This window comes from Danio rerio, chromosome 10 (genome assembly GCF_052040795.2).
Source record: "Danio rerio strain M-AB ecotype USA chromosome 10, GRCz13ab, whole genome shotgun sequence".
In the NCBI taxonomy this organism is placed as follows: domain Eukaryota; kingdom Metazoa; phylum Chordata; class Actinopteri; order Cypriniformes; family Danionidae; genus Danio; species Danio rerio.
The window spans coordinates 36,852,425-36,880,000 of record NC_141030.1 but is presented as its reverse complement, the minus strand read 5'-3'; the positions used below and the strand labels follow the sequence as shown (position 1 = coordinate 36,880,000).

Sequence of the window (27,576 nt, the reverse complement as noted above, 5' to 3'; positions counted from 1 at the left end):
GGCCAGACGAGCTGATTGGACTGCGCTGCGACACCATGTTTCCCATGTTCTGAACAGCTTTCACTGGACGCTGGCCAACTCAGAGGGGGACCCCTCTCTTCTGCTCTCCGCCTCTTTATTTCTCACTCTCTTGTGCTCCCTCTATCCCATTCAGAGCCACGTTATTGAGATGAGAGGGTTGGCGAAACTGCAGACCGGTCTTTGAAATGGAAAGCAAATTTAGGAAAACAAGCATGGACGGATTTCCAAACCATTTTCCTCATCTGCATCTCCTCCTCTTGTCTTTCGTTTGTGTTGGATGGAAAGGGAAGCATTGAGAGGTTTGAGACTCAAGAACCTTTCCAAACCTGTATGACTGATAAAAGAAGATACTTTGAAGAACATTGGGATACTGTACTATGTTGGATCCTATTGACTTTGATTTTCAGGAGAAACATCTTTTCTGCTGCACATTTCTAAAGGCCAGTTTAAACCAAGAATGATAGCTGAAATTAAAAGCTTCAGACTGCAAGCAAACCTGCAACCTTTTTCCCACTAAAGTTTAGTTAAATTAGTCTAGTTGTTAAGCAGTGACATTCTGTTGCATGTGAGAGACAATAGCTATGTTTGCATCCACCTATTTTTATGCGCATTCTCCTATGCGCATAAAAAAACGGTTGATGGAAACGCCATGATGCACATACATTTTGAAAACTTGCATAAAAAACATGCACATAACTGAGTGGGATAAACTTTTTATTCGATAAGAAAAGATGCACACAAACTGCAAAAACATCTGTAAAACATCTGAAATGTTGTTTTGGTCATTCTAAAACACCTTACTGTTTAAGTATTAGTGTTATTAAATTAATGACCTCCAGAATCATAAGCATCTGTGCTCTGCGTCTTACACCTTCAACGCCACCGCGTGTTCACTGGATGTCAGGATTGCTTTCTGAGGCGCAAGTGATTTATTAGATGAAGAAAAGATTGACGCAGCTTCTCCTACAGCAGCAAATTCCGTTTTTACTGTTTGGCGCCAGTTATTCAAGAAGTGACGATTTTGTTCGCTTTGACTCGTTGGATGGAAACGATGCTTCATTCACACACCTTTTATGCGATAATCCAGTTTTGCAATTTTGGATGTAAACATAGCTATTGACAAATGCGGTAACCATTGGCAGAAATGCAAAACTTTTATTATTGAGATTAATATTAATAAAACATATCTTTCATTGCTGCAAAGAATGACGGCTGTATCCCACAGCACATATCTTGCATGTAGCAGTTGTGAGCATTCTCTGTAATAACATTTCCGAATGTAAGTAGGCCTTGAGGTTTCTATGGTAAAATGTGGCAAGTTTTTTTTTTTTTTTTTGCCAGTGTTGACAGGAGTATACGCCAAAAATCTGTGCAAAAAATGAAGAGGAGGGAACTTTAAACATAAAAGATATACAAATTTAAACCAGCAGTTCTTCGGTGGGACTCGAGACTTGATGAAACACTTGTGCCACTGGTCTTAGTCCTCTCGGACTGTGCTTGGTCCCACCCACACTTGTCACCACTACCACACTGACCAATCACAGGTCTTGTTCTCTGCGTCATTGTGACGTGTAGTTTAATTTTTTTGAGTGGTGCAACTATGCGAAGGCTATATGCTGGATCTACCACGTACACTAGATGCAGAAAATTGGCCTTTTTTCTAAGCAGGGATTAAGGATTGGTTCAATTAGTAAAGTCGCTTTTAAAAATTTGATAAATGTGCCTGTGAAATTTTATTTAAAATAAAGACACTTAGGCCTAATGCCAATTCTATTTTTATACCTCTACCCCTTCCCCTTAGCCCTTAAAACCGAGTTTGAAGAGGAGGGGCTTCAAAATTTACCCTTAAAAATTGGGACAAATTTTTAATAATGACAAAAAAATACTAATTTGTGGATCTCCTTATTTCCGGTTGCAACTATGTGCCGTCGTGGTTGGTGTATTATATAAAAAATGTAGTATAAATGTAGTATATTAAAGGAGGAGTAACTGACACAAATGCAATGTGTGCCCTAATCATATTGGCATCTACACATCAATAGTCGGTTAGTTGGTTTTCCAAACCTGGCTTTGAAATTTATCTTCTGTAACTGGAAATGACAAAAGCCATTGACTTGAATTGTTATTTTTTTTTAACAAACGGTCCCTTTAATGTCATAGATCACCCGAAAAAATGTAAACAGGATTCTCTGGTCATCCACATTGTTTCGAATGCCTTCTTTTGTCTTCAAAAAGTTCCTATAGGTCTGAAACCCACTTGAGTTTGAATAAACAATGACAGAATTGTAATTTTTTTGGCGCAAACTCTTTCTTTTTAAAGTACCTTTTGATTCCATAGCAAAAAAAATCCTCATTTCAGCTGTTTTGGTCCCCTCTTTAAAACTCCCAACTCTCAATCTTGGATGGGGTTGCTTGTTTTGTGTTAGTCATGGTGGTAATAACCCTCCATAGGTCACGGAGATTATCAGCCATTCACCGATGCACTCAGATTAATTTAGCTTCGATGGGCTTAATTGTTCTCGTGGCTCAGTCGCTAGGATATAGAGACACAGCCAGGCAGGTGCACATCAGCTTCTCGACCAAAAAAAAAGCGCCATCGAGGTGGTCAGTCATCCCCTCAACATAATCGAAAAAGAGCTGGCTGGGAAGACCCATTTAGAAACGGCTCTGATAGCGTTCTGTTCACGATAAATACTTAAAGCGTTTGGAGAGCTCAGTCTGCAGGCTGCAGCGCATTTCATGCATTATTGAGGTAATGAGGGCTGAGGTGTTCTTCTGTGTCTCGCAGACAAAGATCAAAAAAACTAGAGGCCTTTTCTATCAACGCTTCTAGATCATCCAGTGAATTATGGTATGCTTCGGTAAACATGTATTTAGCCCAATGTGATGAAGGCGGTAATGTGATTTCATGAAAATGTAAAGTGTGATGGCTGTTGTAAAGTCAGTGGTTAATAATAAAAGCAGTAGCCATTCTTGATGCCCAGGTTTACAGAAGGAAATATTGTGTTGAGTATTTGTTTTATATTTGGGTTTATTCATATTTTTTGTTCAACATATATTAATATAAATATTAGATTTTTAAGACAACCAAATATAATCTTAAAATATTATTAACTATAAAGTAGCTATATAGTAACAATAATATATATATATATATATATATATATATATATATATATATATATATATATATATATATATATATATATATATAAATAATGATACTATATAAAACAAATAATACAAAATAATAATTGCAATTCAAGCCAATAATGTCTTTTTTAGCTAAAGATTACATTCAATAGTGCAAGTAAATTGCAATTAAAAAACCAAGCCATTGTTAAATTTGTTAAAATGGGACAATATACAGACATGCAATGTAATAATATTTAACATAAATGTATCAGTTATTTTGAATGTGGATGGAATATTAGTTCACTTTTATTATGAGCTAAAATAAATGGATCAAATTTCTGCCGATTTAATTAGCTTGGAGCTTACAGAGCCCTAAAGTGACATAATTTGATGGATGAAAATTTACATGAAAGGTAATTTTTATATTTATATAAAAATAAAAGTGCTTCCCACTTTTTAATTTTTAACAGTGGTTTTATTTCTTATGACACTGTTATACACTGTTTCTATTCAATGGGTTAAAGAAAAAAAAGACTGTTGAAATACAAAACGACATGCACGATTTCTCTTATTTTTCTGCTTTTCTGCAGCATTTTAGATTTGTATATGAAATAGCCTATATGTAATATAGCCTAGTGACATCATTAAATCTATAAAATAATCAGTAATCAGAAATAAATGACAGAAAAAAACGCATACAATTAATCAAAGCTTTAAAAAGTAAAAGCCAAATTCTGAACATTTTAGGAGATTTAGAAACCCCCGGCCAGCGTCTCTGTGTGTCTGTAGAGCCTGCAGAGAGAGAGTGTCTGTGTCAGTGATGACAGGTCACAGAACAAAACAGGTAAACAAGAGAAGATCTTCCACTGATTAGTAGATCGCAGATGTTTGGTTATATTAGGTGGATACAAAATAACATTAAAGCATGATAATAATAGTAAAAAAAAGTGTCACTAAATATACTTGGGCGGGCTTTAATATATGTGGGCAGCCTGCCTAAGTAAAGTCTATGTGTGGGAAGCACTGTGAGTGTGAATGTGTATGTGTGTGTGTGTGTGTGTGTGTGTGTGTGTGTGTGTGTGTGTGTGTGTGTGTGTGTGTGTGTGTGTGTGTTTGTATATGCATAGATAGCGCAAAAGATAGACAGAACTGTAGATCAAATGATAGAAAAATAAAATGATAGATAGATGGATGGATGGATTGAATCAAATGATAAAACAATAGAAAAATAAAATGATTGAAAGATAGATAGATAGATAGATAGATAGATAGATAGATAGATAGATAGATAGATAGATAGATAGATAGATAGATAGATAGATAGATAGATAGATAGATAGATATAATGAAGGACAGACAATAGATCAAATGATAAATACTATAGAAAAATAAAATTATAGAAAGACAAAATGATAAAACAATTAACTGACAGAACGACAATAGATAGAGCAGTAGTACAGTAGATGGGACAATCAAACTATAGAAAATGATTGATTAAATGATAGAATGATGGAATGATGAAGCAATAGAACGATAAAACAGTATATATATATATAGCTCTATTTTAGACACTTCATTGACCGAAAAGTTGTTTTCTATTCACATTTTCTCTCAAAGGCTTTGTATTCCCCAACAAACTTTGATTTTTTTCTAAAAACATTTGCACTTTCTCCTAAAGTATTTGCCATCTTTTGTAAAAGCATTGATACACTTGTCCTCTAACTCCATATGAAACGTTTTAGGAAGGGAAGAATTTTTTTAAAAGAGAATCAAATATTTTTGAGATGCAAAAATCAAAAAGCTGTAAAATAAACCCATTTTCTTCTTTCACCTTGTTCATTTTGAGGCTCCACACTCAACACCCTTGACATTCGAAACGTGTAATCTATCATGAATCCACATGCTCCAGCATTTTGTACGGTTTTGCTAATGTTCAATCTCCTGATTTCACATCTGTTCTATCAATAAAAGCGGCAAAATCCCCTAAAATAGTGTTCACCAATTTGTCCTCGTCATAGATTTCTTTTTATTTTTCTTGCCGTGTCTGTTTTCGTTGGTCTGTGTACTTTGGTTCCCCAAGCAGTCTCCCATTATGTCGATATTGCATATTCCTTTGACTGTGTTTTGTATTTAGACATGGCACGTAAGCATATTCCGAGTCCAGTTCAGCTCAGCAGATGTGCAGTGGAAGGAAATTCACAATCAAAATAATGTTCTGGATAATATGGCAGTGGGGATGGAGCGCGAGTGTGTGTGTGTGTGTGGGGGGCGTGTTGGCGACTCGCTGAACTAAAGTTAGAAACTCTCCCTCTCTGTTTCTTTCTTTTTTTTTTTTTTTTGCTGAGTCAGTCTTTGAGTTTAGCTTTTCCACTTCGGGCTTGGGAACGTTTCTGCTGACGCATTCTTAATCCCTTCCTTTACTACACTTTTGTGAGCAGTTATGTGTCAGTTCTTGTGGTCGCTAATGCTACATCACCATAATTGTACGAAAATAAACGTACCGAGCAAGCTTTTTGGATACAAATTCTCCTTCCCAGGTATATAGACATTTGAATATGTTTACCTTTTTTGGGCCTTATCTAATGCTGCTCGAGACCCGCTGTTTGTGTTGATGCATGAAGGTTGGACTTGTGTAGTGTTTCAGATGAGGGTTGATTGACTGAGGCGTGCTGAAGGTCAGTCGTATTTCTGCACCTTCTCTAAGGTCACAGCCGGCGATGGCAGATTGCCAGTACACACACACACTAGTGCCAACACAATAGCAGCCAGATTACCGTTTACCTCACACGCTGCCTTACATCTTTGTTGGCCTACTGTGTACAATACTACTACTACTACTACTTAATGATTACTACTACTACTACTACTAAGCGATTTCTACTAATGCTACTACTAATACAACTTAGTGATTACTACACCGTAAAAAATGCTAGGTTCAACACAATACATTTGTGCTGAGACCAGCTGCCAGAATTAAGTTAACTGGTTTAATTAAATTTTTTGGGATAATTTAAGTGGGTTGAACATAAAACAATTAAGTTGTCACAATAAATACTCAATAATTTTTAAAAATTATAAAACAAACTTAATTTTTGTTGGGTGTACTACTTAGCACTACTACACTACTACTACTTAGGTATTACTACTTCTTGGTAGTGTTACCACTACTTAGCACTAGTACTTAGAAATGACTACTTAGCACTACTAGTACTTAGCGAGCACTGCTGCACTAGTACTACATGGCGATTACTACTACTTAGCACTACTACTACTACTCAGTGATTACCTCTACTTAGCACTGCTATTACTTAGATATTACTACTACTACTACTAGTACTTAGCGAGCACTGCTACACTAGTACTACTTGGCGATTACTATTACTTAGCATCACTACTAATACTACTACTACTATTACTTAGATAATACAACTACTTAGCAAACCTACTCCTACTAAGCAGTTACTACCACACCACTACTACTTAGCACTAATACTAAACTGGGATATTACTACTACTTTGTGATTACTACTAAGCAGTACTACTACTAAAACTCCTAAGCGATTACTACTACTTAGCATTACTACTACTACTTTTTAACGATTACTCTTTTTTACGAAATATTACTACTAAGCACGGCTACTACTACTTAGCAATTAACACTAAGCACTACTATACTACTACTACTTCGCGATTGCTACTACTTAACTTTGCTGCTACTACTACTACTACTAAGTATTAATACTTCGCACTACTACTACGCTGCTGCTACTACTACTAATTAGAGATTACTACTACTTAGCACTATAACGCTGCTACTACTACTACTACTACTACGTAGCACTGCTACTATTACCTAGATATTCCAACTACTTAGTACACCTACTACTACAACAACTTAGTGAATAGCTACTACTACTACTTGGTGATTACTACTAAGCACTACTACTACTACTACCACCACTACTACTACTACTTGGTGATTACTACTACTTTGCACTACTACTACTACTTGGATATTACTACTAAGCACTACTACTTATTGATTTCTACTTCTAAGCATTACTATTACTTCTACACTACCACTACTCAGCGATAGTTAGCGACTAGCGAGTGCTGTACTCCATACTACAACATAGACATACTGATTGACTTGAGGACTGAAAGGAAAGACACTGCAGGCAAAACTGTTTTTCCTTCAGTCTAACACACAAAGAAAAGATGCAAAATGCAGTTTTAGATGTTTATTTTACTGCACATTGCATATCGATTTGTGTCTGTAGATTTCCATTACAGCACATATTCTGAAAGACTATTATTATTATTATTTTTGTGCAGCGGGCTGTAAATCTCCACTTCAGCAGCACTTGCATACTCCAAACTTCAGTTTTATTTATATCTATCTTCTAAAGGTGTTTACAGAAGATATGTGAAATATATGCTTGACTCTATACAATGTTTTGTTCTACAAAATTGGTAGAAATGCATTTTTTCTGTGTGTTTGTAATACTTTTTGAATTATGCAATGGTCAAAATAGAAATCCGTGACCTGTCAGAAATGTTAACCAAACTTTTTGCGCTAGATATTTATGCAAATTTGAACACTTAATTTAAATTTGACCCTTTTTGTATATTAAAACATAACATTTTAGTAAGCTTGTTAGACAGTAATTTTTTGCGGAAGAGTAGTGAGAATTCTAAGCTAATTTTTTCCCTATTCACCTGTCCTGCAGTGACTCAAGTTCAGCTTGTATGTGTTTTATTATAGAGAGATGATTTGATTTCTTGCTTATTTGTAACTTGAAATACAGTATAAGATTTTTACAATGTGAGGGAATGGTTAAAAGTGAGACTGTTAACCCTCTATAGCAGTGGTCCCAAACCCTAGACTGGCCGTGGATTAATTTGTACCTGGTCACACAAGAAATCATTAGTTATTTTCATTTTATTTATTATCTGAGTCTGAAGTACGTTTCATTTTGAAAAAATAACCTCACTTAAGCATTAAAATTTAACTGATGAGCTAGCAAAAAGAGTAAGAAAGAGACGTCTTTGGAAAGTTTCTTTGCAAAGGGGAAAAAAAGCACAGGTGAAGGACCCACGAACTGCCAGGGAATATATCCCCAACCCATCTGTCAGCAAATCAGGTGAATCCAGCATGTCTGTGCAAGAAGCTCAACTGCTGGAGATCACAAATGATGGCAGCCTTGTTCACAGATCTTTTTTCCTCGTGCAAGTTCGTTATTTGCAATGAAGGTGCTCGGCTGCCACTCACGTTGGTAGCGCAAGGCCTTCTAGGCGCCTCCTGTTAAAATGATCTACAGAATACCACAAGTAACATGCCAAGAACTTTCCGAGCAGCTTCACATCTTGTATAAAATATCCATATGTCGGTTGACTAATCATCTCAGACAAACACTGCAGTGCTTTTTAATTTTCTCCATTAATAAAACTTGTATCAGAATTGCAGCAATGTTTTGTCAGCTTTTCATCCTCTGAGAAAATGGTTGACGGTCACCTAGCAATCCGTCCCTACTCCCTCCCCGGTCCGCGGTAAAATTGTTTACCGGTCCGCGATGATAAAAAGGGTTGGAGACCACTACTTTATAGGACACTCATTGAATTGCTTAATATACTGTATGTATCTTAATGTAGTTACCATATGTCTCCCGATAAAGGGTTGAAGCATACTTGAACCATTTCCAACTTTCTAATTGGTAACATCCATCAAAATATCAAAAAAGTATGCGAAAAGAACCAGTTTCATTTGATGTTATCATTGACGAAATATTGCAACAGTGTTTGATAATGCAAATAACCAACTGTGACCTGTTTAATACAAACAAAGAAAACCTTGAGCATGCACAGATGTTAAAATTATATTATACCAAAAATGATGTTAGTTAGACAGACGCTTTGATGTTAAGGATAATATTTTACTGTATTTTTGAAACAAAGCTAAAACAACTGTTATAATTTGGTGTAATGTGGTACCTCAGAAGATTTAGGATATGGCTCACAAGATATTTTTAATTATTTAAAATATAATAGTAATAATGTAACTAAGCCACTTTAATTTTTTGCCTTTATTGTGATCGGACAGTACAGTAACAGGAGATCAAATTGGAAAGAGATTTCTAGTATATTTAGTAAATACAAATCAGAAGAGATGAAATACATTTTTACATATGCTAAATGAGGTAATGTAATGTAATGTGTATTTATATAGCGCATTTATTGTGTATGGCCGTACACCCAAAGCGCTTTACAATCATGAGTGGGGCTCTGTCCACACCACCACCAGTGTGGAACAATATTTCACTGTTATTGTGGTGTTTTATTTTCACAAATGTTATTTTAAACCTTGAAGGGCAAGAATTTGTCATGCTTTCTGTTTGTACAACACTTTTGTCAATTTGAAGGGATATTTCACACAAAAATGAAAATTTCCTCACCATTTACTCAACATAAAGTGGTTATAAACTTCGATGAATTTCTGTCTCTTGTTGAAGAAAACATGATATTCTGAAAACTGTAAAAACTGCTGGGTTCCACACAATTCCTTCATGTTGCCCCAACACAAATTAAGTAAACTTCATAGTTTTTACTAATTTGAGTGGATTGAACTTAAAACAATTAAGAGGTCCCCTACAAAAAAGCCTAAGAGTTGTGTTGTTTCAGCTAATTTCAACTAAGTAGTTTGAACAAGCAGCAAAAGTCATTTTTGAATGAAGAATGTTGGAAAAAATGCTGTCATTGATATCCATAGTAATAACAAAAAATCCTATAGAAGTCATTGGCTGTTTTTTCCCAACATTCTTCAGTATATGGTTCTTTGTGTTGAGAAGAAAAAAACTTGTTGTTTGGAACAAGTGAATAAGTAAATGATTTTTGGGTGATCGATCCCTTTAATTTGATAAGGACATCATTTGGATATCTCGTCTTTGACCTAGAGCTGGGCGATAAAATATGGTATTTATTGACTAAACACTATTGTCAATATTAAAAAAAACATTTTTTGGTATGAAGGCTATAGTTTTATTCAAATGTTGCTGCTGAGAGCGCGCCTTGGAAGCACTGTCTGCCATTAAGCTTAGGTTGTAAGTTTATCATTTACAATGGAGGCGCGCAACTTCCAGCTGCACCTAGTTAAAAACATAAGAACTTTTCTGAATGCCTTACCTCAGACAAACACAACGCATCCAAACACTGCAGTGCTTTTTCCTTTTCTCCATAAACTTGCATCGGAGCGGCAGCAATGGTTTGTTCCTTTGTCATCCTCTAAAAAAACGCTTGATGGTTGCCAAGTTATGAAAGACGCCAGAGTAGCGTAAGCGCAAAGCTCATGGTCAAGGAAAGCATGCACTCACGCTTGTCACTTCAGGTCAGAATAACAACACATGCGAAAATGAGTGCTGCATAACAGCAGTTAGGAGATTGTAAATAAAAAAGGATGTAAGGATGTTGCCAGAGTGGCTTTTGTTTTTTTTGTTTTCTTGTACATCCCAGCCACTAGCTCCCTATCTGAAAGAGTTTTAGCATAGGGGGTAATGTAGTCATTCTACTTTACAATTTGTAATGTTGCAGTATGTATGTGAACAATGAGGGTTGGTTCTTTTAATTGAAAGCGTAAATTTGATAATTTATTTTGTTTACAGAGTTTGAGGTTTACTGCATCATTATTGTTCACACGTTACAGATGTTGATCTACCTTACTACCTTATTTAAACTATTTGCCTTACTGATGTTGGTAAATTAAAGTAGGTAAAGAAATTTTAATATTCCTAAATGTATTGTTAAAAAATATTTAATATTTATCGTTATCGAATGATATGAAACATGATATCGTGATACTTTTTTTTTTTTTGCAATATCACCCAGCTTTACTTTGACCCATGCAACTTTTATGATTTTTTTTTTCTTGCTTTGTGCATTTTGAGTATGTAAAACAGCAGCTCGGCCTTTCTAAGAAACCTCTCCATTTGGTTTCCAATGACGAAAGAAAATCATACGGGTTTGAAATGACATGAGGGTGAATAAATGATGGGCTGTTACTTTAAGCCACTGGGCCAGTTAAATACTGGCACTGAGCTGAATTGGGATTGTATTTTTGGTTTGGGAATATTATGAATGTTATCTTTCTCATATAGTTTGCTAACTTTTTTTTTTTTTTTGTTATAATGCAGTGGTGCGTGGAATGACCAGCCGTAATTCAAAGAGCGAATCGCTATAGCGTGCTTCTTCTCACTTGCATAAAGTTGTTTACCTGTCTTTCCTCTGTAATGCGAGTGAAAGATACAAGAGCCGCCTAATCAGCAGCCGAGATGCTGAAGGTCACATGCTAATACACAGAGAGCTTAACCTCAGCCAAAAACATCAAGGGGAGATTCCATCAGTTGACATAAAATACCGGCCCTGTTTATAGGTAAACAAAAAGTGCAGGAATAATACAGATTAAAGTAATGCTTGTAACTGGCTGATGTGTTTTTGATCCACCTGCTATGACTCCATCTTTTATGTTGTTGCAGCTCATGCTGAATGATCAACAATGGCAAACATTGTGTCTTATTTCCACTCCTCCACACTTTTTTGTGGTGTTGGAATTTTCTGAAATGTCATCTTGTTCTTGTAGTGTTTATGATGTGTGTTTTGAGGAGTGTTTAGACCCTTCTCATGCTGAAAGTGAGAAGCGTTGCAGCATAAGTTGTTTTATTATTATTTTTAAAATGTAGTTAGATTCAAATTTGTTTTATTGCCATGTCAATACACATCTTTGTTTCTGCAGAGTTTTTAGACTTCAGTTTCAGTGTAAACTATTTTGTTGATTCAAAGTTGCATATATGGACTGTAAAAGTTCGCTCTGGCTATCATGGCGATAATGCTGTCTGCCTTCAATGCTCTGGTGGCGAAAGCGTCAAAATTCACTACATTGATGTCGTATTCAAAGGAGCTTGTATTAAAAATATCAGCAAATCAGCCATTCCCGCATGAAAACATGTTTTCTAGCATGAAAATGTTGCACACTTTGTACCACGGTATACCTTGAAACGGTTATCGCCCCATGCCTATTTGTATTGTCGTTATAGTGAGCAAGAGATTCACACTTTTTTTAAAGAGAAAAAAAAATATATGTTTAAAACATTAATGCACATGAGCAAAGATGACAAAGGTACACACATCTATCACTCAAGTAGAAGTAGAGATTCTCATGTTTAAAACAACTCTGGTAAAAGTTCAAGTACTGACCACACTTTTGTATTCAAATATAGAAGTACAGCCTGAAATATGTGCTAATATAAGTAAAAAGTATTCATTGCTATGCCTGCTTTACTTTCATGGTGGTAACTACACCATACATCATGTAAACATCTACACAAAATAACTCGCATTTCTAATTTTTTGTAAAATATTTGTTGCCAGTTTTCAGCAGCAAAGTAACCATATTCTAGAAGTAGTATATTCTAAAACCTACACTGAAAAAAAATATTTAAAAATGATTCCTTGAATTTACTTATTTTTTTAAGTTAAGTGGGGTTAAACAATTTGTTTACGCTAAATTTAAACAAATAAATTTAGTTGAACAATACTAAATTTAATTTGTGTACAACAATTTTGCAGACAACATTTTTTTCAGTGTAATTCTTCTGCCTGTATACTTTATTTATAACTAATAAATGTCTTAAATTTAACTCTACATTTTGTCCAAGACATTTTCTTTTTCTTTGGATGAAGTAAAAAACTGAATGTATTTGACTACAAATTATTTTAGCATTATTCTAAAGCTGCTTCGTTTTTTTCAATAAGCGACACTCTTGCAGCTCACTGTTTGTTTTTTGTTTTGTTTGTTTTCAGAGCAATGTGTATATTTTATTTAATAGATAATGTCATTAATGCTGTTAATACATATTTGCATCATCTTTATTTCACATGATAAATTCCTGATCATATGCATTATATTTTTATTCATAAATCACCCCGTATTAATACTTTTGATATTCTAAAATGTTTATCTAACAGTTTATCTAACAAATTTAAATGACATAGATAATATACATGTTGAAACTATAAAACAGTATAAATTATGTTCTGGGAAATATGAACATGTTGGAAACAGAAAATAAACCTCATTGCATAACGTATTCATAGGTATTTCATTGCTTTAGTACTAACTGTACAAATGCATGAAACACATGGTTGTTAGTTTGTTTTCGTGGTATTAGATTGAAAGATCGGATATACAGTACACCCTAGTCGCAAGTGGACAAGACTTTAACCCAATTTAAATGCCAGATTTGAACAGGAATGCGTCTCTTGTTTTACCTCTGATCCGATCGACCAAAAACGCATCTTATAAGTCATATAAGTCTTATAAGTCATCACAGACTCCCTCTGTCTAATCCATATTGATTCAGTTTTGTTTTGAAGCGTAAACTGTATTGATTTAATGTAATCATTTGCATTGTGGACAATTTAGATTGTCACATTTTTAGTATATACACCTTTGTTGCAAATTTTTACTTTCAGTGTAAACAGGTTTGTTGATTCAGTTTTGCTTTTTAATGTAAACTGCTTTTTATTTGAAGTATTATTGCAGTGTAGATGATGTTTTTTTTTTTTTGTTCAACGGTTCATACTTGAACTATATAAAGGTTTGCTGGTACAAAGTTGCACATTTGAAGTGTTCACTGCCTTGATTTAAAGTTATAAATGTACTTTTTGATTCAAAGTAAAAAGCTTCATTAATTATGTATCATCTGTTTGCGTAGTTGGTTTCATTTTAAAAATAAATTTCGAATTTGCGTTATGAAGTGCTTTGTCAGTTCAAAGGTCTACATTTGAAGAGCAAACTACATTGATTTAAAGGTAATCATTTGCATTGTGGACAGATTTTTAATTTGAATTGTCACAATTTCAGTGTAAATAGTTTTGTTGAATTACAATTTTTGGACTTGAAATGATTCTTTTGATATGAATGAATCATTTGCAGTGTGGGTCAGTGCTTCCCAAACTTTTCAGCCCTTGACCCCCAAAATAACAATGCCAGTTACTCGAGAACCCCAATATCCTCTGAGGTGGGTGATAAATCTATTAAATTTGACGACAAAGCTGTCTAAAGTGCAAGTCGAGTCATACACATTTGCAGTGTAGACTGTATTTCTGTTGATTCTGAACCGCACGCTTGCAGTGTAGTCAACTTCGCTGACACTTGCAGTGTAGACAGCTTTGTTGATTATGATAGAAGTGTTCCAGTTTCGCTGCGCCGTCTGCTTGTAGACACGCTCTTATTGTGTAGACAAGTGAATGAGAACAGCAAATCAGAACAATGCAGCTTGGCTTCTCTGAATCAGTCGGACTGCACTGTAATATCTAGTTCAGGTCACCGTCTGCACCCCCAGCCCTCCACAATTAACCGCTTGTTGTCTCGTGAAGAACAAACACCCCCTTCTTTCTTCTCTCTAACCCCGTTATGCTAATTTCCAGTTATGATTCCGAACATCTAATTAATTCAGTTTACAGCAGAGATTCCAGGATAAACAAACCTTGTATTAAAATGCAAATATGCAGAAGAGTTTGTGGTAGTTAGATGCCAGACTCTGTCATGAAATTCTTGAAAAATAATGCAGCGCTTGTGTTAATTTTTTATTTATTTATTTTTTGCCTCCCAAACGAAGGCTTAGCACAAGCCATGTGTGTGTTTATGCTGAGGGCATATATGTTTCCCATGGTGCTTTTCTCACTGCGCATCACTTCATGTTCTATGGAATTTTATCAAGCTGAGGCTTCGCACAAAAACACTGGCACACTGCGAATAATTGGCTTTATTATTTAGATCTAACCTTTTTTTAGCCTTTAAACATTTTTTAAAGCCTTTTTTTTCTCTCTCAGATAACTGATTCGTGACTACATATAGATTTTATATAGATTTTACCTAAAAAAAAGTAAAAATAAAAAAAAAAAGCGAAATTTATAATATTTTGGAAAACAAGATTATTGCTGTATATAGTTGATAATAGAATAATGTTTTTCTTTTTTTTAAGAGCTGCAACATATTAAGCAAAATAGTTTAAATTATTATTATTTTTGTGTTTTATATAATATTTTACTAGTTATTTTGCTAGGTTAATTATGTTAAATTTCAATTAATTAGGCCAGTCATTGGACAACAGTGGTTTGTTCCGTTCGCTTTAAGCCCACGCAGGTTGATTGAACTCAAAAAATTATGGAAACTCAATGCCCTAAAAAAGCTAATTTTGTCTTGTTGGATAAAAAGATACTTAAGTTTATTGTGACAATAACGTGTTAAAAATTTGTAAAGATTTTATTTATAAAGCACCTTTCCCAGACATGAATGAAAATGAATATGAACCTAACGTTAGACACAGCTTAATCTTACATGTAGTTTTCTTGCTAACTGTTTTTATACAATGTATTGGCTGTTTGAGACAAAAGTATATAATCGTGCTCACATTGACCTGCAGCCAGAGAAAATGTGCACTGTATCCACCAATGACGTCATTTAAACGTTTACTTGCACATTGTTCCTTTGACAACAGACTAGATTAAGCTCTGTTATGTACATTCAATTAAAACATTCCAATAGAATAAAACATATCATGCAAATCATACAACAAGCTAAGTGAATGGAGTAATAAAGCAAAAGCTTTATTATTTATGTTTATTGAAAGTATTTTGAATTAATACAACTTTAGGGATAAAAGTGTAGCCATATGAAAAAAAATGAGGGGGCTAATAACATTGACATTCATGAGTTTTTTTTTAAATTTTAGACAAACTAAAGGAAATAAGACTGTCCAGGAAATACTGTGAAATAGTTTTGTCACCATACTGGATTTTTCAACTTCGATACGATATCCTGAAAAATACCGATATTTGATACCATTTTAGATACTGTGGGAACCGATTCTGCAACATGAACAATATGCAAATGACTAACCATGTAATATTTATAGAAGGTACATAAGCAGTCATTAAGTCCAAAAGTAATCGTGGCAGATAGAGCTTAACGTGCTGCCAAAAAAAACAGCAGCAAATAAAAAAAATCTTTATCCATTTAACAGCACACGTGCTGCAAATCCTCACAACACAAACACATTTTTAAAAATTGCACTGCGTTTTCTCACAATGCAAACAGTTTACAAAATGTACTGCATTTTCTTACTTGCAAAAACATCGCAACACAACAGAAATGTTTCAACTGGACCTAAAAAAGTGAAGTAGGCTGCTGTGCCGTGACTATTGCTCACTAAAGTTGTAGGTGATCTTTGAAAAGTGAGTTTTTATTTTAACATCTTGATTCCCATGTCTTTTTATTAGCCTAAATAGCCGGGTCTGTCACGTTTTAGGGTCCCCTTGCAACATTTCCGTTAGCATTTCCGTGCTAATTGAAAGTGTTGTGAGAACGCAGAGCATTTTCATAAATCTTTAGCGTTGTGAGAAAATCCAGTGCGTTTTTTTGAAAATGTATTTGCTTTGTGAGAATTTGTAGCACTCGTGCTGTCAAACGTATGAAGATCTTTTCGTAATTTGCTGCCGTTTTTTTTTTGTAATTGCATGTTTTTTCTTAAATTGCAGCATTTTAAGCTCTCTCGGACACCTTATAAAAGGTATAAATAAATAAAAAATAATAATAAATTAGCTCAATCTCAACTTATTTTCTGATTAAAACTAATAAAAGTGTTAAAATTGTAATATTATTATTATTATTATTATTATTGAGTATTTATCTCCCTGCTGGGTCAGAGAGTGTGGGAGAGCAGAGCCAGTATTGATGCTAACCAAAAGCAAGACATTTATCAATGTATCAATATTTTTGAACTCTACTGAAAAACATGCCTTTGCTCTGTTAAACATCACTTTGAAAATCATTTCAGTTACAACGTAATTTATTTATGTATTAATAAATAACTCATTAATGAATTATCCAAACGAATACATTCATCTTCAACTGTGATTAATATCGTTTCTACTTTAGCAAACAATCTTATAAACAAGCACAGCCCGACATGTACTTTAGCAAAGTCAGTAATTGTCTATACTCAGTGCTGTAGCATTAACTCGGCTGCTATCCAGAAAGACAAGATAATCTCAAGCGTCTTTTGTCATCCAGTCTTGGGCCGGTCAAACTGTTTGAGAAACAGTTCACGTCCCTCCCAACCAGAGATCCACTCCCCAGACGTCGCCTCCACTCCCAACCGGAGATATAATTGCCTTAATTAGTTTCTCCAAAAACCAGTATACTGTAGCATTTGAGGAATGCTGTTATCAGCGGCGGAGGCGGCAGAGATGTATGCGTTTACTTGGAGGAAACTGAAAGTTACTGGAGGTATACAGACATGCTGTGCGTCGTGTTCTCGATAACAAATCGATGCTTTTTCTGTAGCGTTCATACTGCGCGACTGTGACAAACACTGCTCTCAGACCCCCTCAGATCGCAGTGAAAGCCTCTGAAGTAAATTGCTGATCTTGTTGCATAATAAATCAAAGGCGGAACGATGGTGGTTTAAAGAACGAGCGAATGAAAGAAATGAGAGGAGAAAGAAAGAGAGAGAATAAGCTCTGGGCTTGTTCTTGTTCCTCCTGCTTTAATGAACTGCGCCGTAAGCCCTTGAGAGCTCTGTTGATAGCAAACATGGCGTGTGAGATGGTGAACCGGTCCTGGATTCATTACAGCTGATATACGGGCCAACCCTGTGGACCAGCCGGCCTGCTCTGACAACAGATAACACTGAACCCACTTTCTTAAAAAGAGACTATCCTAATGAGAATATCGTGTCAGTCGTAATCCCAATCCAGCAACTTTTGAGAAGCCTTCAAACCATTTCAGCTCGAAGACGTACAGAGTCGCTCCTGTGTTAACAAGTGCACGAGCGCTCGGATGTTGAGAGCTGTTAAACTCAGAATCCGGCCTGACAGATATAGGTGGCTTTATCAGCGAGATTTGGACTGTCTAAGAAGTGTTTTTCTTTTCATTTGAAGAAATGGGTCAACCCAAATTGAACATTTCCTGATGATTGACTCACATTCAACCCTATTTAAATTAAGGCGGTAACATTTTAGTTTAGGTCACAATTCATACTGGCTTATTACCTGCCTAATATTAAGATATTAACTGTTTATTGGTAGTTGTAAAGTTTGATCTCACATCCTTAATCCTACCCAAAACCTAAACCCAACTTCGATCTTACTAACAAATAATTCACAGCTAATAGAAGTTTATTAAGCTAGTAGTTTTAGTTAATGGTTAATGGACCTAAACTAGTGTTTCCATTAAGGTTTTAAAATCCTCATTTAATGGAAGTGCTCAGGCTTTAACCGAGAGGAGAAAAATAAGATTTTCTTTAACAATTTGATCAGTCATTTTCATGATCTAATTTTATTATACAAATATTTTCCATGTGCGTTTTAATGAATTTTTTTATAATACATTTTTAAACAGAATTGTTTTAATAACTCATAACTTCTTTTGTTTTTGTCATGATAATGGTATTTTACTTTTTAGTTCTAGTTATTTCAGCCTGATCTCACTAAAAAAACATAAGTATTGTATTTTCCGTTTTGTCAGTTTATTAGCTAGTTCGTATGAGTTCAATCATACGAAAATGTAGGATTTTAAAAAGGAGGCGTGTCATCCAATCTCACCCTCTAACCCGACCGTCATTGGGTGATGAGCATATCGTACTAAATTGTACAAATTAGATTCTGCAAATTTATACGAATTAGCTACTTAATCAAAAATTAAGAATTGCAGTGAGATTGCGTTTGTTATTTTTGCAAGATGGTAGTATTCAAAATGTAATTTAAAGGCTTAATTAGGTTATTTAAGCAAGTGATTGCATAACCGTGGTTTGTTTTGTAGCCAATCGAAAAAAATACTGTATTAAGAGGGCTAATAATATTGACTTTATTTTTTTTAGGAAAACTGAAAAATGTAAGACTTTCTCTTAAAGAATCCTAATAGCACAATTACTGGCTTTATTTTACAGTCATGTTCACTGGGTCAAAAACAGTGTAAAGTATTTTTTTATATTAAAACAATTACTTTTGATGTATGTTCAAACTGCTTATTTAAAATGATTTAAAACAACACAAGTCAAGTCGAGCTTTATTATCATTCCGCTACATGTATGGACATGCAGAGGTACGAAATGTCGTGTCTCGCAGGACATCGGTGCTACATAAATGAATCAAAAATACAAACACAACACTCGACATGAGAGCTATTAAAAAACCTATGAATAACTAACATATACTATAAGATACTTAACTATACACAAGACAGGTTATACAAGTACTTATACATGATTTTAAATTTTTTTTTGAAACAACTTGTTTTAAGTTAAATTCAACGAGGTTAATTTAATCGATTTGTTTTGGGAAAACGTGAATGAATTGGGTGGAATCCAGCATTTTCTACAGCGTATGTTTCAGTATGAACAAGTATAATCTTTATATCCAGTAGTGTTGTCAAGATTCTAGAATTTGGTACCAATCGATACTGATATTTTAAAATCATCAATTTCCCACTAACATTTGAGCATGTTCTTAAACAGCTGCTGATTTGCCATTGTATTTACGTGCTCGACAGAAAAAACTGTGATTGGCAGTGAACGTCATCAGTTCACCAAACTCAGCACTGTTTACTGCGTGTAACCACAGATACAGGGACACTGAAGCATTTTAAAGCCGAAATTCATCAGCCTATCACTCGTATGACAGTTTATAGATAAACCAGCTGATCGACGTCATTTAAAAACACTCCAGTGTCCCTGTATCTGTTGTTACATTCAGTAAACAGCGGTGAGTTCGATGAACTGATGACCCTCACAGCTAATCACAGTCATTTCGGTTTCTCAACAGTGCTCAAATGTTAGTGGGAAATGGAAGTTTTAAAAAATGTATCGATTGGTACCGAATTCCAGTATCGTGACAACCCTTCTGGAAATAATAATTGTACTTGTTCAGACTGAAACATACACCGTAAAAAATTATGGGTTCCACACAATTCCTTCATGTTTTCCCAACACAAATCAATTAAGTTAACTTCATTGTTTTTACAAGTTTAAGTAGATTGAAATTTAAAACATTTCTGTACCGATTGGTACCAAATTCCAGTATCGTGACAAATTTCCAGATAAACCATCTCACACTGTTAAAAATGCTGGGTTCCACACAATAGACTGACAAAATAGACAAATTTTGAACTAGGAGAACATGAAGGAATTAAGTTAACTTTAAGTTTTTTTTTTAACAAATTTACGTGGATTGAACATTAAACAATTAAGTTGTCCAAAAAATCCTCAAGAATTAATTTTTTTCAGCAAATTTTATATCAGTAGTTTGAGCAATTACCAAACATAATTTTTTTTGACCTTTGCAAGTCATTTGTTAAAACTTTGTTTCTTTTTTTATGTAATATTGCAGTGCCAATTTTCTCCCAATATCACACAACCCAACATATTAAGCATTGGCCCCTGATGTCCAGCCCACGAAACAAGTTAGAATCAGCAAATGTACGTACAGTCTGTTAAAGCGCCTTTTAAACACAAGCCCCTGCCCTCCCCAGCTGGTATGAAAGGGAGTGTTCTTCTGTCAACAACTGGGACATTGTTGCACTGAGACGACCCAAATGTACTGCATCATAATCAGCAAGCCCCCATAATGCTGCGAGTGTCTCTTAATTGGATGGAAATGAAGTCTGGTCTGTAGTTTGTCCATATCTAATGAGACTCAACCCCACGGTCTCTTGTTATTCACAGATTTGCGCGTTTTGCGCGTCGTGCGTGCGGTTGCGCGTGTTTCCCATGGGGCTGCAACAGTGGGCTCTCACAATATGAAAGTCTGAACGTGGTGGTCTTGATTGGGTACCGCATGCCACAGTGTGAAGTTTTCTGCAACCTCCCGCCACGATATTACTCGCACGCCTTTTGTCTGATTGTTTTGCTGCGTGATAGTGGATCTTGACGGCGCGCCAAATCCTTGATTCGCAATTAAGCCATCTAAGCTAACAGAGACAGGAAGATTTACTGTATCATAGACCACTGACACAAATGCATTGTTCGTGCAGAGCGATTAGGTCATTGTTGAACTTTTTTTCAGACACTGTGCGTAATTCGAACTGCAGAACAAGGAAGGAACTGAACAGATCTTAGTGTTGTAATGCTTGTGGTTTGGTAGATGTCAAGGTGCGAAGCAGTTGAATCCGCTTTATATGATTCTTTTATTACACGCAACATGTAAATCAGCAAGCATGTTGTAAAAGCAATTGTTAGGCAGTAACAAAGTCACTTCAAGTGGACATTGATGTATTTAAAGGGGTAGTTCAATAAAAAAAAAAGAAAATTCTATCATTTATTGATCTTTCACTTGCTAAAAACCTATTTGAGTTTCTTTCTTCTGTTGAACACAACATATAAAAAATACATAATTTAAAAAATATGTAATTATTTTCAACTATGGAAGTTAGCATTCTTCAAAATATCTTCTTTTGTGTTCAACAGACTTTATGGAGAATAAATGATGAGGTCACTTACATTTTTGGATGAAATAAGTCAAGTTTGTATTTAATTTGTGCATCTTTAATCTACAAATATGTAAGTAATGAGTGAATTTGATTTTAATTTACACCATGTTTACCACTTGGAATGAATCTTTGACTGTTTACACCTGGTATTAAGAAGCTTTTCATTAGTCCATTCTCCAAGTGGGTGACCTAAATTATAGGTGTGGTATAAGATGCGATGTGTTATGCAAATCTAGGCATTCCTACTTTAATGTTTTTGCACAAACACATGGATTACAATAAAAATCAGTTTCATTTCTGCACGCTTATCCATTGAATAACACTATAGGTTTATTTGTTTAGCATTTGTGCATCACACTTCTGAGACTGTAAAGTTAGTAGTGGCTCTATTTATGTTAGCTTAGCTAGCTACTTTGTTAAAACTAACCACTTGCAATGAAATTGCTTAAGTTCAGCTTTCTTTCTTGTACATGTTAAACATTGTATTGGATTGTCTTGCTTTAAATGTTTGTAGAAAGCTTCTCTATTAAGTGGACTCACTTAAAGAATTTTTCATTGAATGTTTGCCTGAAAGGGTTTTAGAAATTTGATTGTATTTAAAAAAAAAAAAAGTTTGATGTAAATAACTTGTTTGTTTTGTTTGAGTTATTGTATTTGTTGTTTAAATAATTCTGAATTATTGCCTTAAAGATTCCAGTGAAGCATTATATTAAAGATATGTTGTGATACAATTTGCTCCAATACAATAAGATGCAACACAATACGATATTACATTTGAAATAGTTTAATTCCAACACCTCACATCTTTCCGAGCTGTATTAAGCTACTTGCTGGTCAGTTGTAAAGTGTTTTCAGAGGTGTTTTCATTCTAGAGAGCATTTAATTTACAAATAATTTTTTGTAGTGAAATATTGATACGTTAACAGTGTTTTTACTGTTCTTACCATTTTAGGAATTTTATCACATATTAATGTAAAAAGTTTGATGAAAAAACTTGTTTCTTTGAATTATTATTATTATTATTTATTATATTTATATTGTCCTTAAGATGCCAATGAAGAGTTAAATATAAGATACGATGCAATACGATTTGTTCCAATATGATACAATACAATATTAAACTTGAAATATTCAGCATAATTTCAACATCTCGCATCTTACCGAGCTGTATTTAGCTACTTGCTAGTAGTGTTTTATTCTAGAAAGCATTTAATTTTCATATAAATTTTTGCATTACGGTATGGACACGTTAAAAATATTTTCTTTTTTTTTTTTTTTTAGCTTTTTATGATTTTTATTTTTTATTAATGTAAAAAGTTTGATGTAAATAACTTGTTTGTTTGAATTATTATTTTTATTATTGTATTTATTGTATTTATATTGGCCTAAATATCCCAATGAAGCATTAAGTGTAAGATATTATACGGTACGATTTGTTCCAATACGATACAATATAATAACACAATATTTCATTTGAAATATTCAGTATAATTTCAACACTTCACAGCTTTCTGAGCTGTATTTAGCAACTTGCTATTCAGTTGTAAACCATTTTTAGAGATGCTTTCATTCTAGCGAACTTTTTTTTTTATAGTTTTTTAGAAATTTTATTATACCTTGAAATAAAAAGGTTTGATGTAAATAAATTGTTTGTTTGAATTATTTTTGCTTTATTTATTGTATTTATATTGCTTCAAAGATCCCAATGAATCATTAAACATGAGATACAATGCGATACGATTTGTTCAAATACGATACAATACATTACAATATTACATTTGAAATATTCAGTATAATTCCAACACCTCACAGCTTTCTGAACTGTATTTAGCTATTTGCTAGTCAGTTTTAAAGTGGTTTAAGAGGTGTTTCACTCAAGGAACCATTTAGCTTTCATCAATTGTAATCGGTTTCCTCAGGATTTAAGTTGGCTTTACTCATTGAGTCTTACAGTACTCAGTTGGTTTGAGTTCTCTTTATTTATCAGGTTTTACTATGCTCAGAATGGCTTATTTACTTAAATAGATTAAGTTCACAGTACTCATTTGGATTAGTTTTTGAACTGAAATGGTTTGCAATCGGTTTCTTCAAATGAGTCTGTTATCAATATTTGTAGTATTTTTTTCATGGAGTAAAAAAATTCCTTTGCAAAAGCTAACTTTTAGTAACAGAACATTATTTTCATAAGGTAAATTTTCCCTCTCAATGTTCTTTATCTGTTTTTCTGGTAGGTAAAGATGTCATTTTATCTACTAAAGCAAACTTTTAGTAACAAACCTTTTAATGTCGATTTCATAAGGTCAAGATTCCCTCTGTTCGCTGTTCTTTTGGTTTTACTCCCCAAGGAGCAATTAAATCTTCGCTCACAGAACTTAAGGTGTGAGGGCACATCGACCCATTTATGTGAAAACAATGTTAAAATGGTTTTTCACTTGGTGGGTAAAGTCACACATCCATGGCACAGTGCCCTTCCTTTAACTCTCGAGCATCAGGTAAGGGGTCAGATGTATTATTCAGTCTTTAGAGGTCACAAACTCCAAGGGAACACAATTTTTTGGGATGTGACGAGGTTAAGTTCACACTTCTGCTGCCAAATCTGTGGCTTAGGTGTTTAACCGACCCCACTACAGCGTACACATACACAGTCAGAGCACAAAGTAGCAGGTCAGGATTGAGATTAGTTGCTCGCACAAAGCAGGTTTGTTATAAATGGTAGCAGCAATAGCAAAGACTTTGATAAAGGGCTTAACGGCTATGCCGGCATAAAAATAGATTAGCCCTATCTGTGCTAATGGCAGCCGTTGGTGCCTTTTCAAAATGCACACATACACGCACTTGTCTTTATTGTTTTTTTTTTTATTCACTTACGTATAAAGTCATACCCTTCAAAAATCGGGTCACCTTTTTTGGACCGAATGATTAAAGGACAAGCTATAAAAAAACTCAAACTAAAATCTGTTCAGCTAAGTCAAGTACATTTAGAGTTTTTTTTGTTTTATTTTTAGGGCTTTTACGACTTTTTTTTGCTTAAAGGACATTGAAGAGGTGACTCAGTCCACACAAAATTGCTTCAGTGCGACTTTTGTTGACTTTAAAGTGTTTAAAAATTGTTTCCAGTGGGTATTACACATGCTCTTGTTTGCATAGTGCTATTCGTCTGGGATGTATATTGTGACACGTTTTTTTTTAAAACAAAGTGTTTCTTATCATATGACATGAATAGCTGTAATGGCAAAGAAGTAATTGAGGGGAAAAAAGTAAAATAAATAAAAAGCTAAATAATCAGTTTGTATTCTAAGGGCTTTGCGTAATCTAGAAAAAATGGCATGTTCACAGTTGGTGATTTCTCTTTACAAGAACCTACTCAAACCTCTTTTAGGTATTATAAAGTGAGCATAGATAATAAAAAATACACCTTAGGTCATATTCCCACTGTTTTTTTCCCCTATTCAGTGTGATTTCATTTATAATATTAAGATGTGGAAAAAAAACTTTTCATGGCCCTTTTACACTGAATGGTGTGGTACGCTCTATACGCGTTTATAGCCAAGGTACCAAAAAGCAAACCGTATTGTACCACTTTTGGGGTACCCTTTGCAAAGGGTACCTAGCACGACAAAAGGGTACCAAAAGTTGAAGCTAGACACGCAGCTGAATGCTATTGGTTTACAGAGATGCATCACTAGCGCATACACAAGCAGGAGAATGAAAACAAAGAAACCACCATTTTTAAATGCACAGCCATTACATTGTAATACTACATACTAGAGCTGCACAATTAATGGAAAAAAGATTGTAATTTCGATTCGACCCCTTAGACCAGGGGTGGCCAACTCTGTTTCTAGAGAGCCACCTTTCTGCATATTTCAGTTGCAACCCATATCAAACACACCTGCCTGTAATTATCACGTGGTGTTCAGGTCCTAATTAATTGGTTCAGGTGTGTTTGATATGGGTTGCAACTGAAATCTGCAGGAAGGTGGCTCTCCAGGAACAGGGTTGGCCACCCCTGCCCTAGACGATCTTAATCCAGCATTTTTACGATTCTGCCAATCATATTTTCAAGTTCAGGAGAGAAGCAGAGAGAGGCAGCTGCACGACACTTTTCATTGTTTCACACAAGTTGCTCAACGACATGGAAAACTCCAAATGATGTTAAAAGAGTCACATACTGTATTTATAAGGTATAAAAATCACCCAAAAATGTCATTTTTGTCTTCATAGAATGATGTATTCGCGGAGGGAAATCACATATGATGTGAGCTGCTGACTGTGCGGGTACGTGCCCTACTTAATGATAGACCCGTGCGCGTCCAGTGAACAGAACCTGCAATGTTGTGAGTTACAGGTAATGAAGTTGTAAATAATATTCAGTTTGTGGCACAGAGTGATCGTTTGAGAGCCGCGCGCGAAGTATGAGCAGCACTTAGCAGTGAAAATGAAATCGAAAGCACGCACATCATTTAAATAATCATATAGCAATTTAGAGTAATGATTACGACAAGCATTTGATCAGTTTTTTCTTTCATAGCGAACACACAGTTGTGCATGAAAATAAATGTTTACAGTGTATCTAGCCTATATAATGTTGATTTTACCAGTGAATTTAATGGTCTAATAATGTTCTCAATGACAGATTGCAAGCATAGGCCTATCTGAAACATAATTCCACATCAGAATTATTAGAATATAATTATGTATAAAAACCAGTAGACCTACACATAATATTAATTTTTGTTGTTTTACCATTTGTTTGAGAAAACAAATCTCATATTAAGCTTTATTTTACATATACAGAATCGTGAGAGAATCGTGATCTTTATTTTAAGCAAAAAAAAATTGCGATTCTCAATCGTGCAGCTCTACTATATACATATAATAGCAAGCCATGATCGATCCCAAGCTCAAACAAATCTTGTCGTTGTCTTGATGAACATCTACAAAACCAAGAAGAATAAATTCAGCTGTGTACTGTTTTTGTTTTACAAGGCCTCTTTCTCCAGAGAGCTGGGGTACGCATCTACATTTGAAATAACGAACTTTTTGAGCTGATGATAATAACGTGCACGTGATTATTGAAGTGCTACTGACATCCGCTCCTTTCAGAAATGGACAAACGCGAGAGTAAAGTGTGAAAAAACAAAGAAGAAGCTGGAAAAAACAAAGGAGCAAATGATTCTTTCAGCAACCTAAACCATGAACAAACTGTCATGTTTAATCATTATCACCTTTTGCACTATTATTAACTCAGAATGATGGAAATACTTTCTACCAGAGGTTACAAGATTAAAGATACAGATGAGAGGTTTGCACTGACTGGGCTATACGTTATGTGTTGTTTTTGAAGCCAAATAAGGACTAAATGTATGTTGTGTGTAGTTTATCTGTAATTGGTAACATCGGAGACTGTAAGGATCTATGTGTTCATATATGTTGCCTTTATTTATTTATTTATTTATTTATTTTCTATAATCGCAGACGTTACAGCAGAATATTTCGCATTGCTCTGCAGTTATAATCAAATCATGTTCATTGAAAGGTTAGTAATGAACATTTATACACAAGTATTTATATGTATAAAGCATCTGTTTTGTGAGAAGTGCTTCTCATATGATATGTGAACTACTTGTACAGCTTTACTTTGAGCGAGATTTCCTCAAGTGAGAATGACGTCGAGTCGTCGACTGAAACTTTGTCGTAAAGGTGACCCGTACCACACCGTACTGCACCAGTCAGTGGAAAGGAGCCATTAATAGCACAACTGCAAAACTACTGTTATTATAAAGTTTATATTTCTATTCTAATTTTGCAATTTTACCAACCTCATCTTAACCTTTTATTTAGTTTAATTGGTGCCTCAGATCAGCCTGATTAACTGTGAG

The 27,576-nt window shown here is 34.6% G+C and overlaps 1 protein-coding gene across 10 annotated transcripts in view; it reads left to right on the top strand.

The window, feature by feature from the left end:
* Positions 1 to 27,576, top strand: part of cux1a (cut-like homeobox 1a) — a 259,039-nt gene that overhangs the window by 33,395 nt on the left and 198,068 nt on the right. The gene's annotated exons all lie outside the window — the stretch shown is intronic.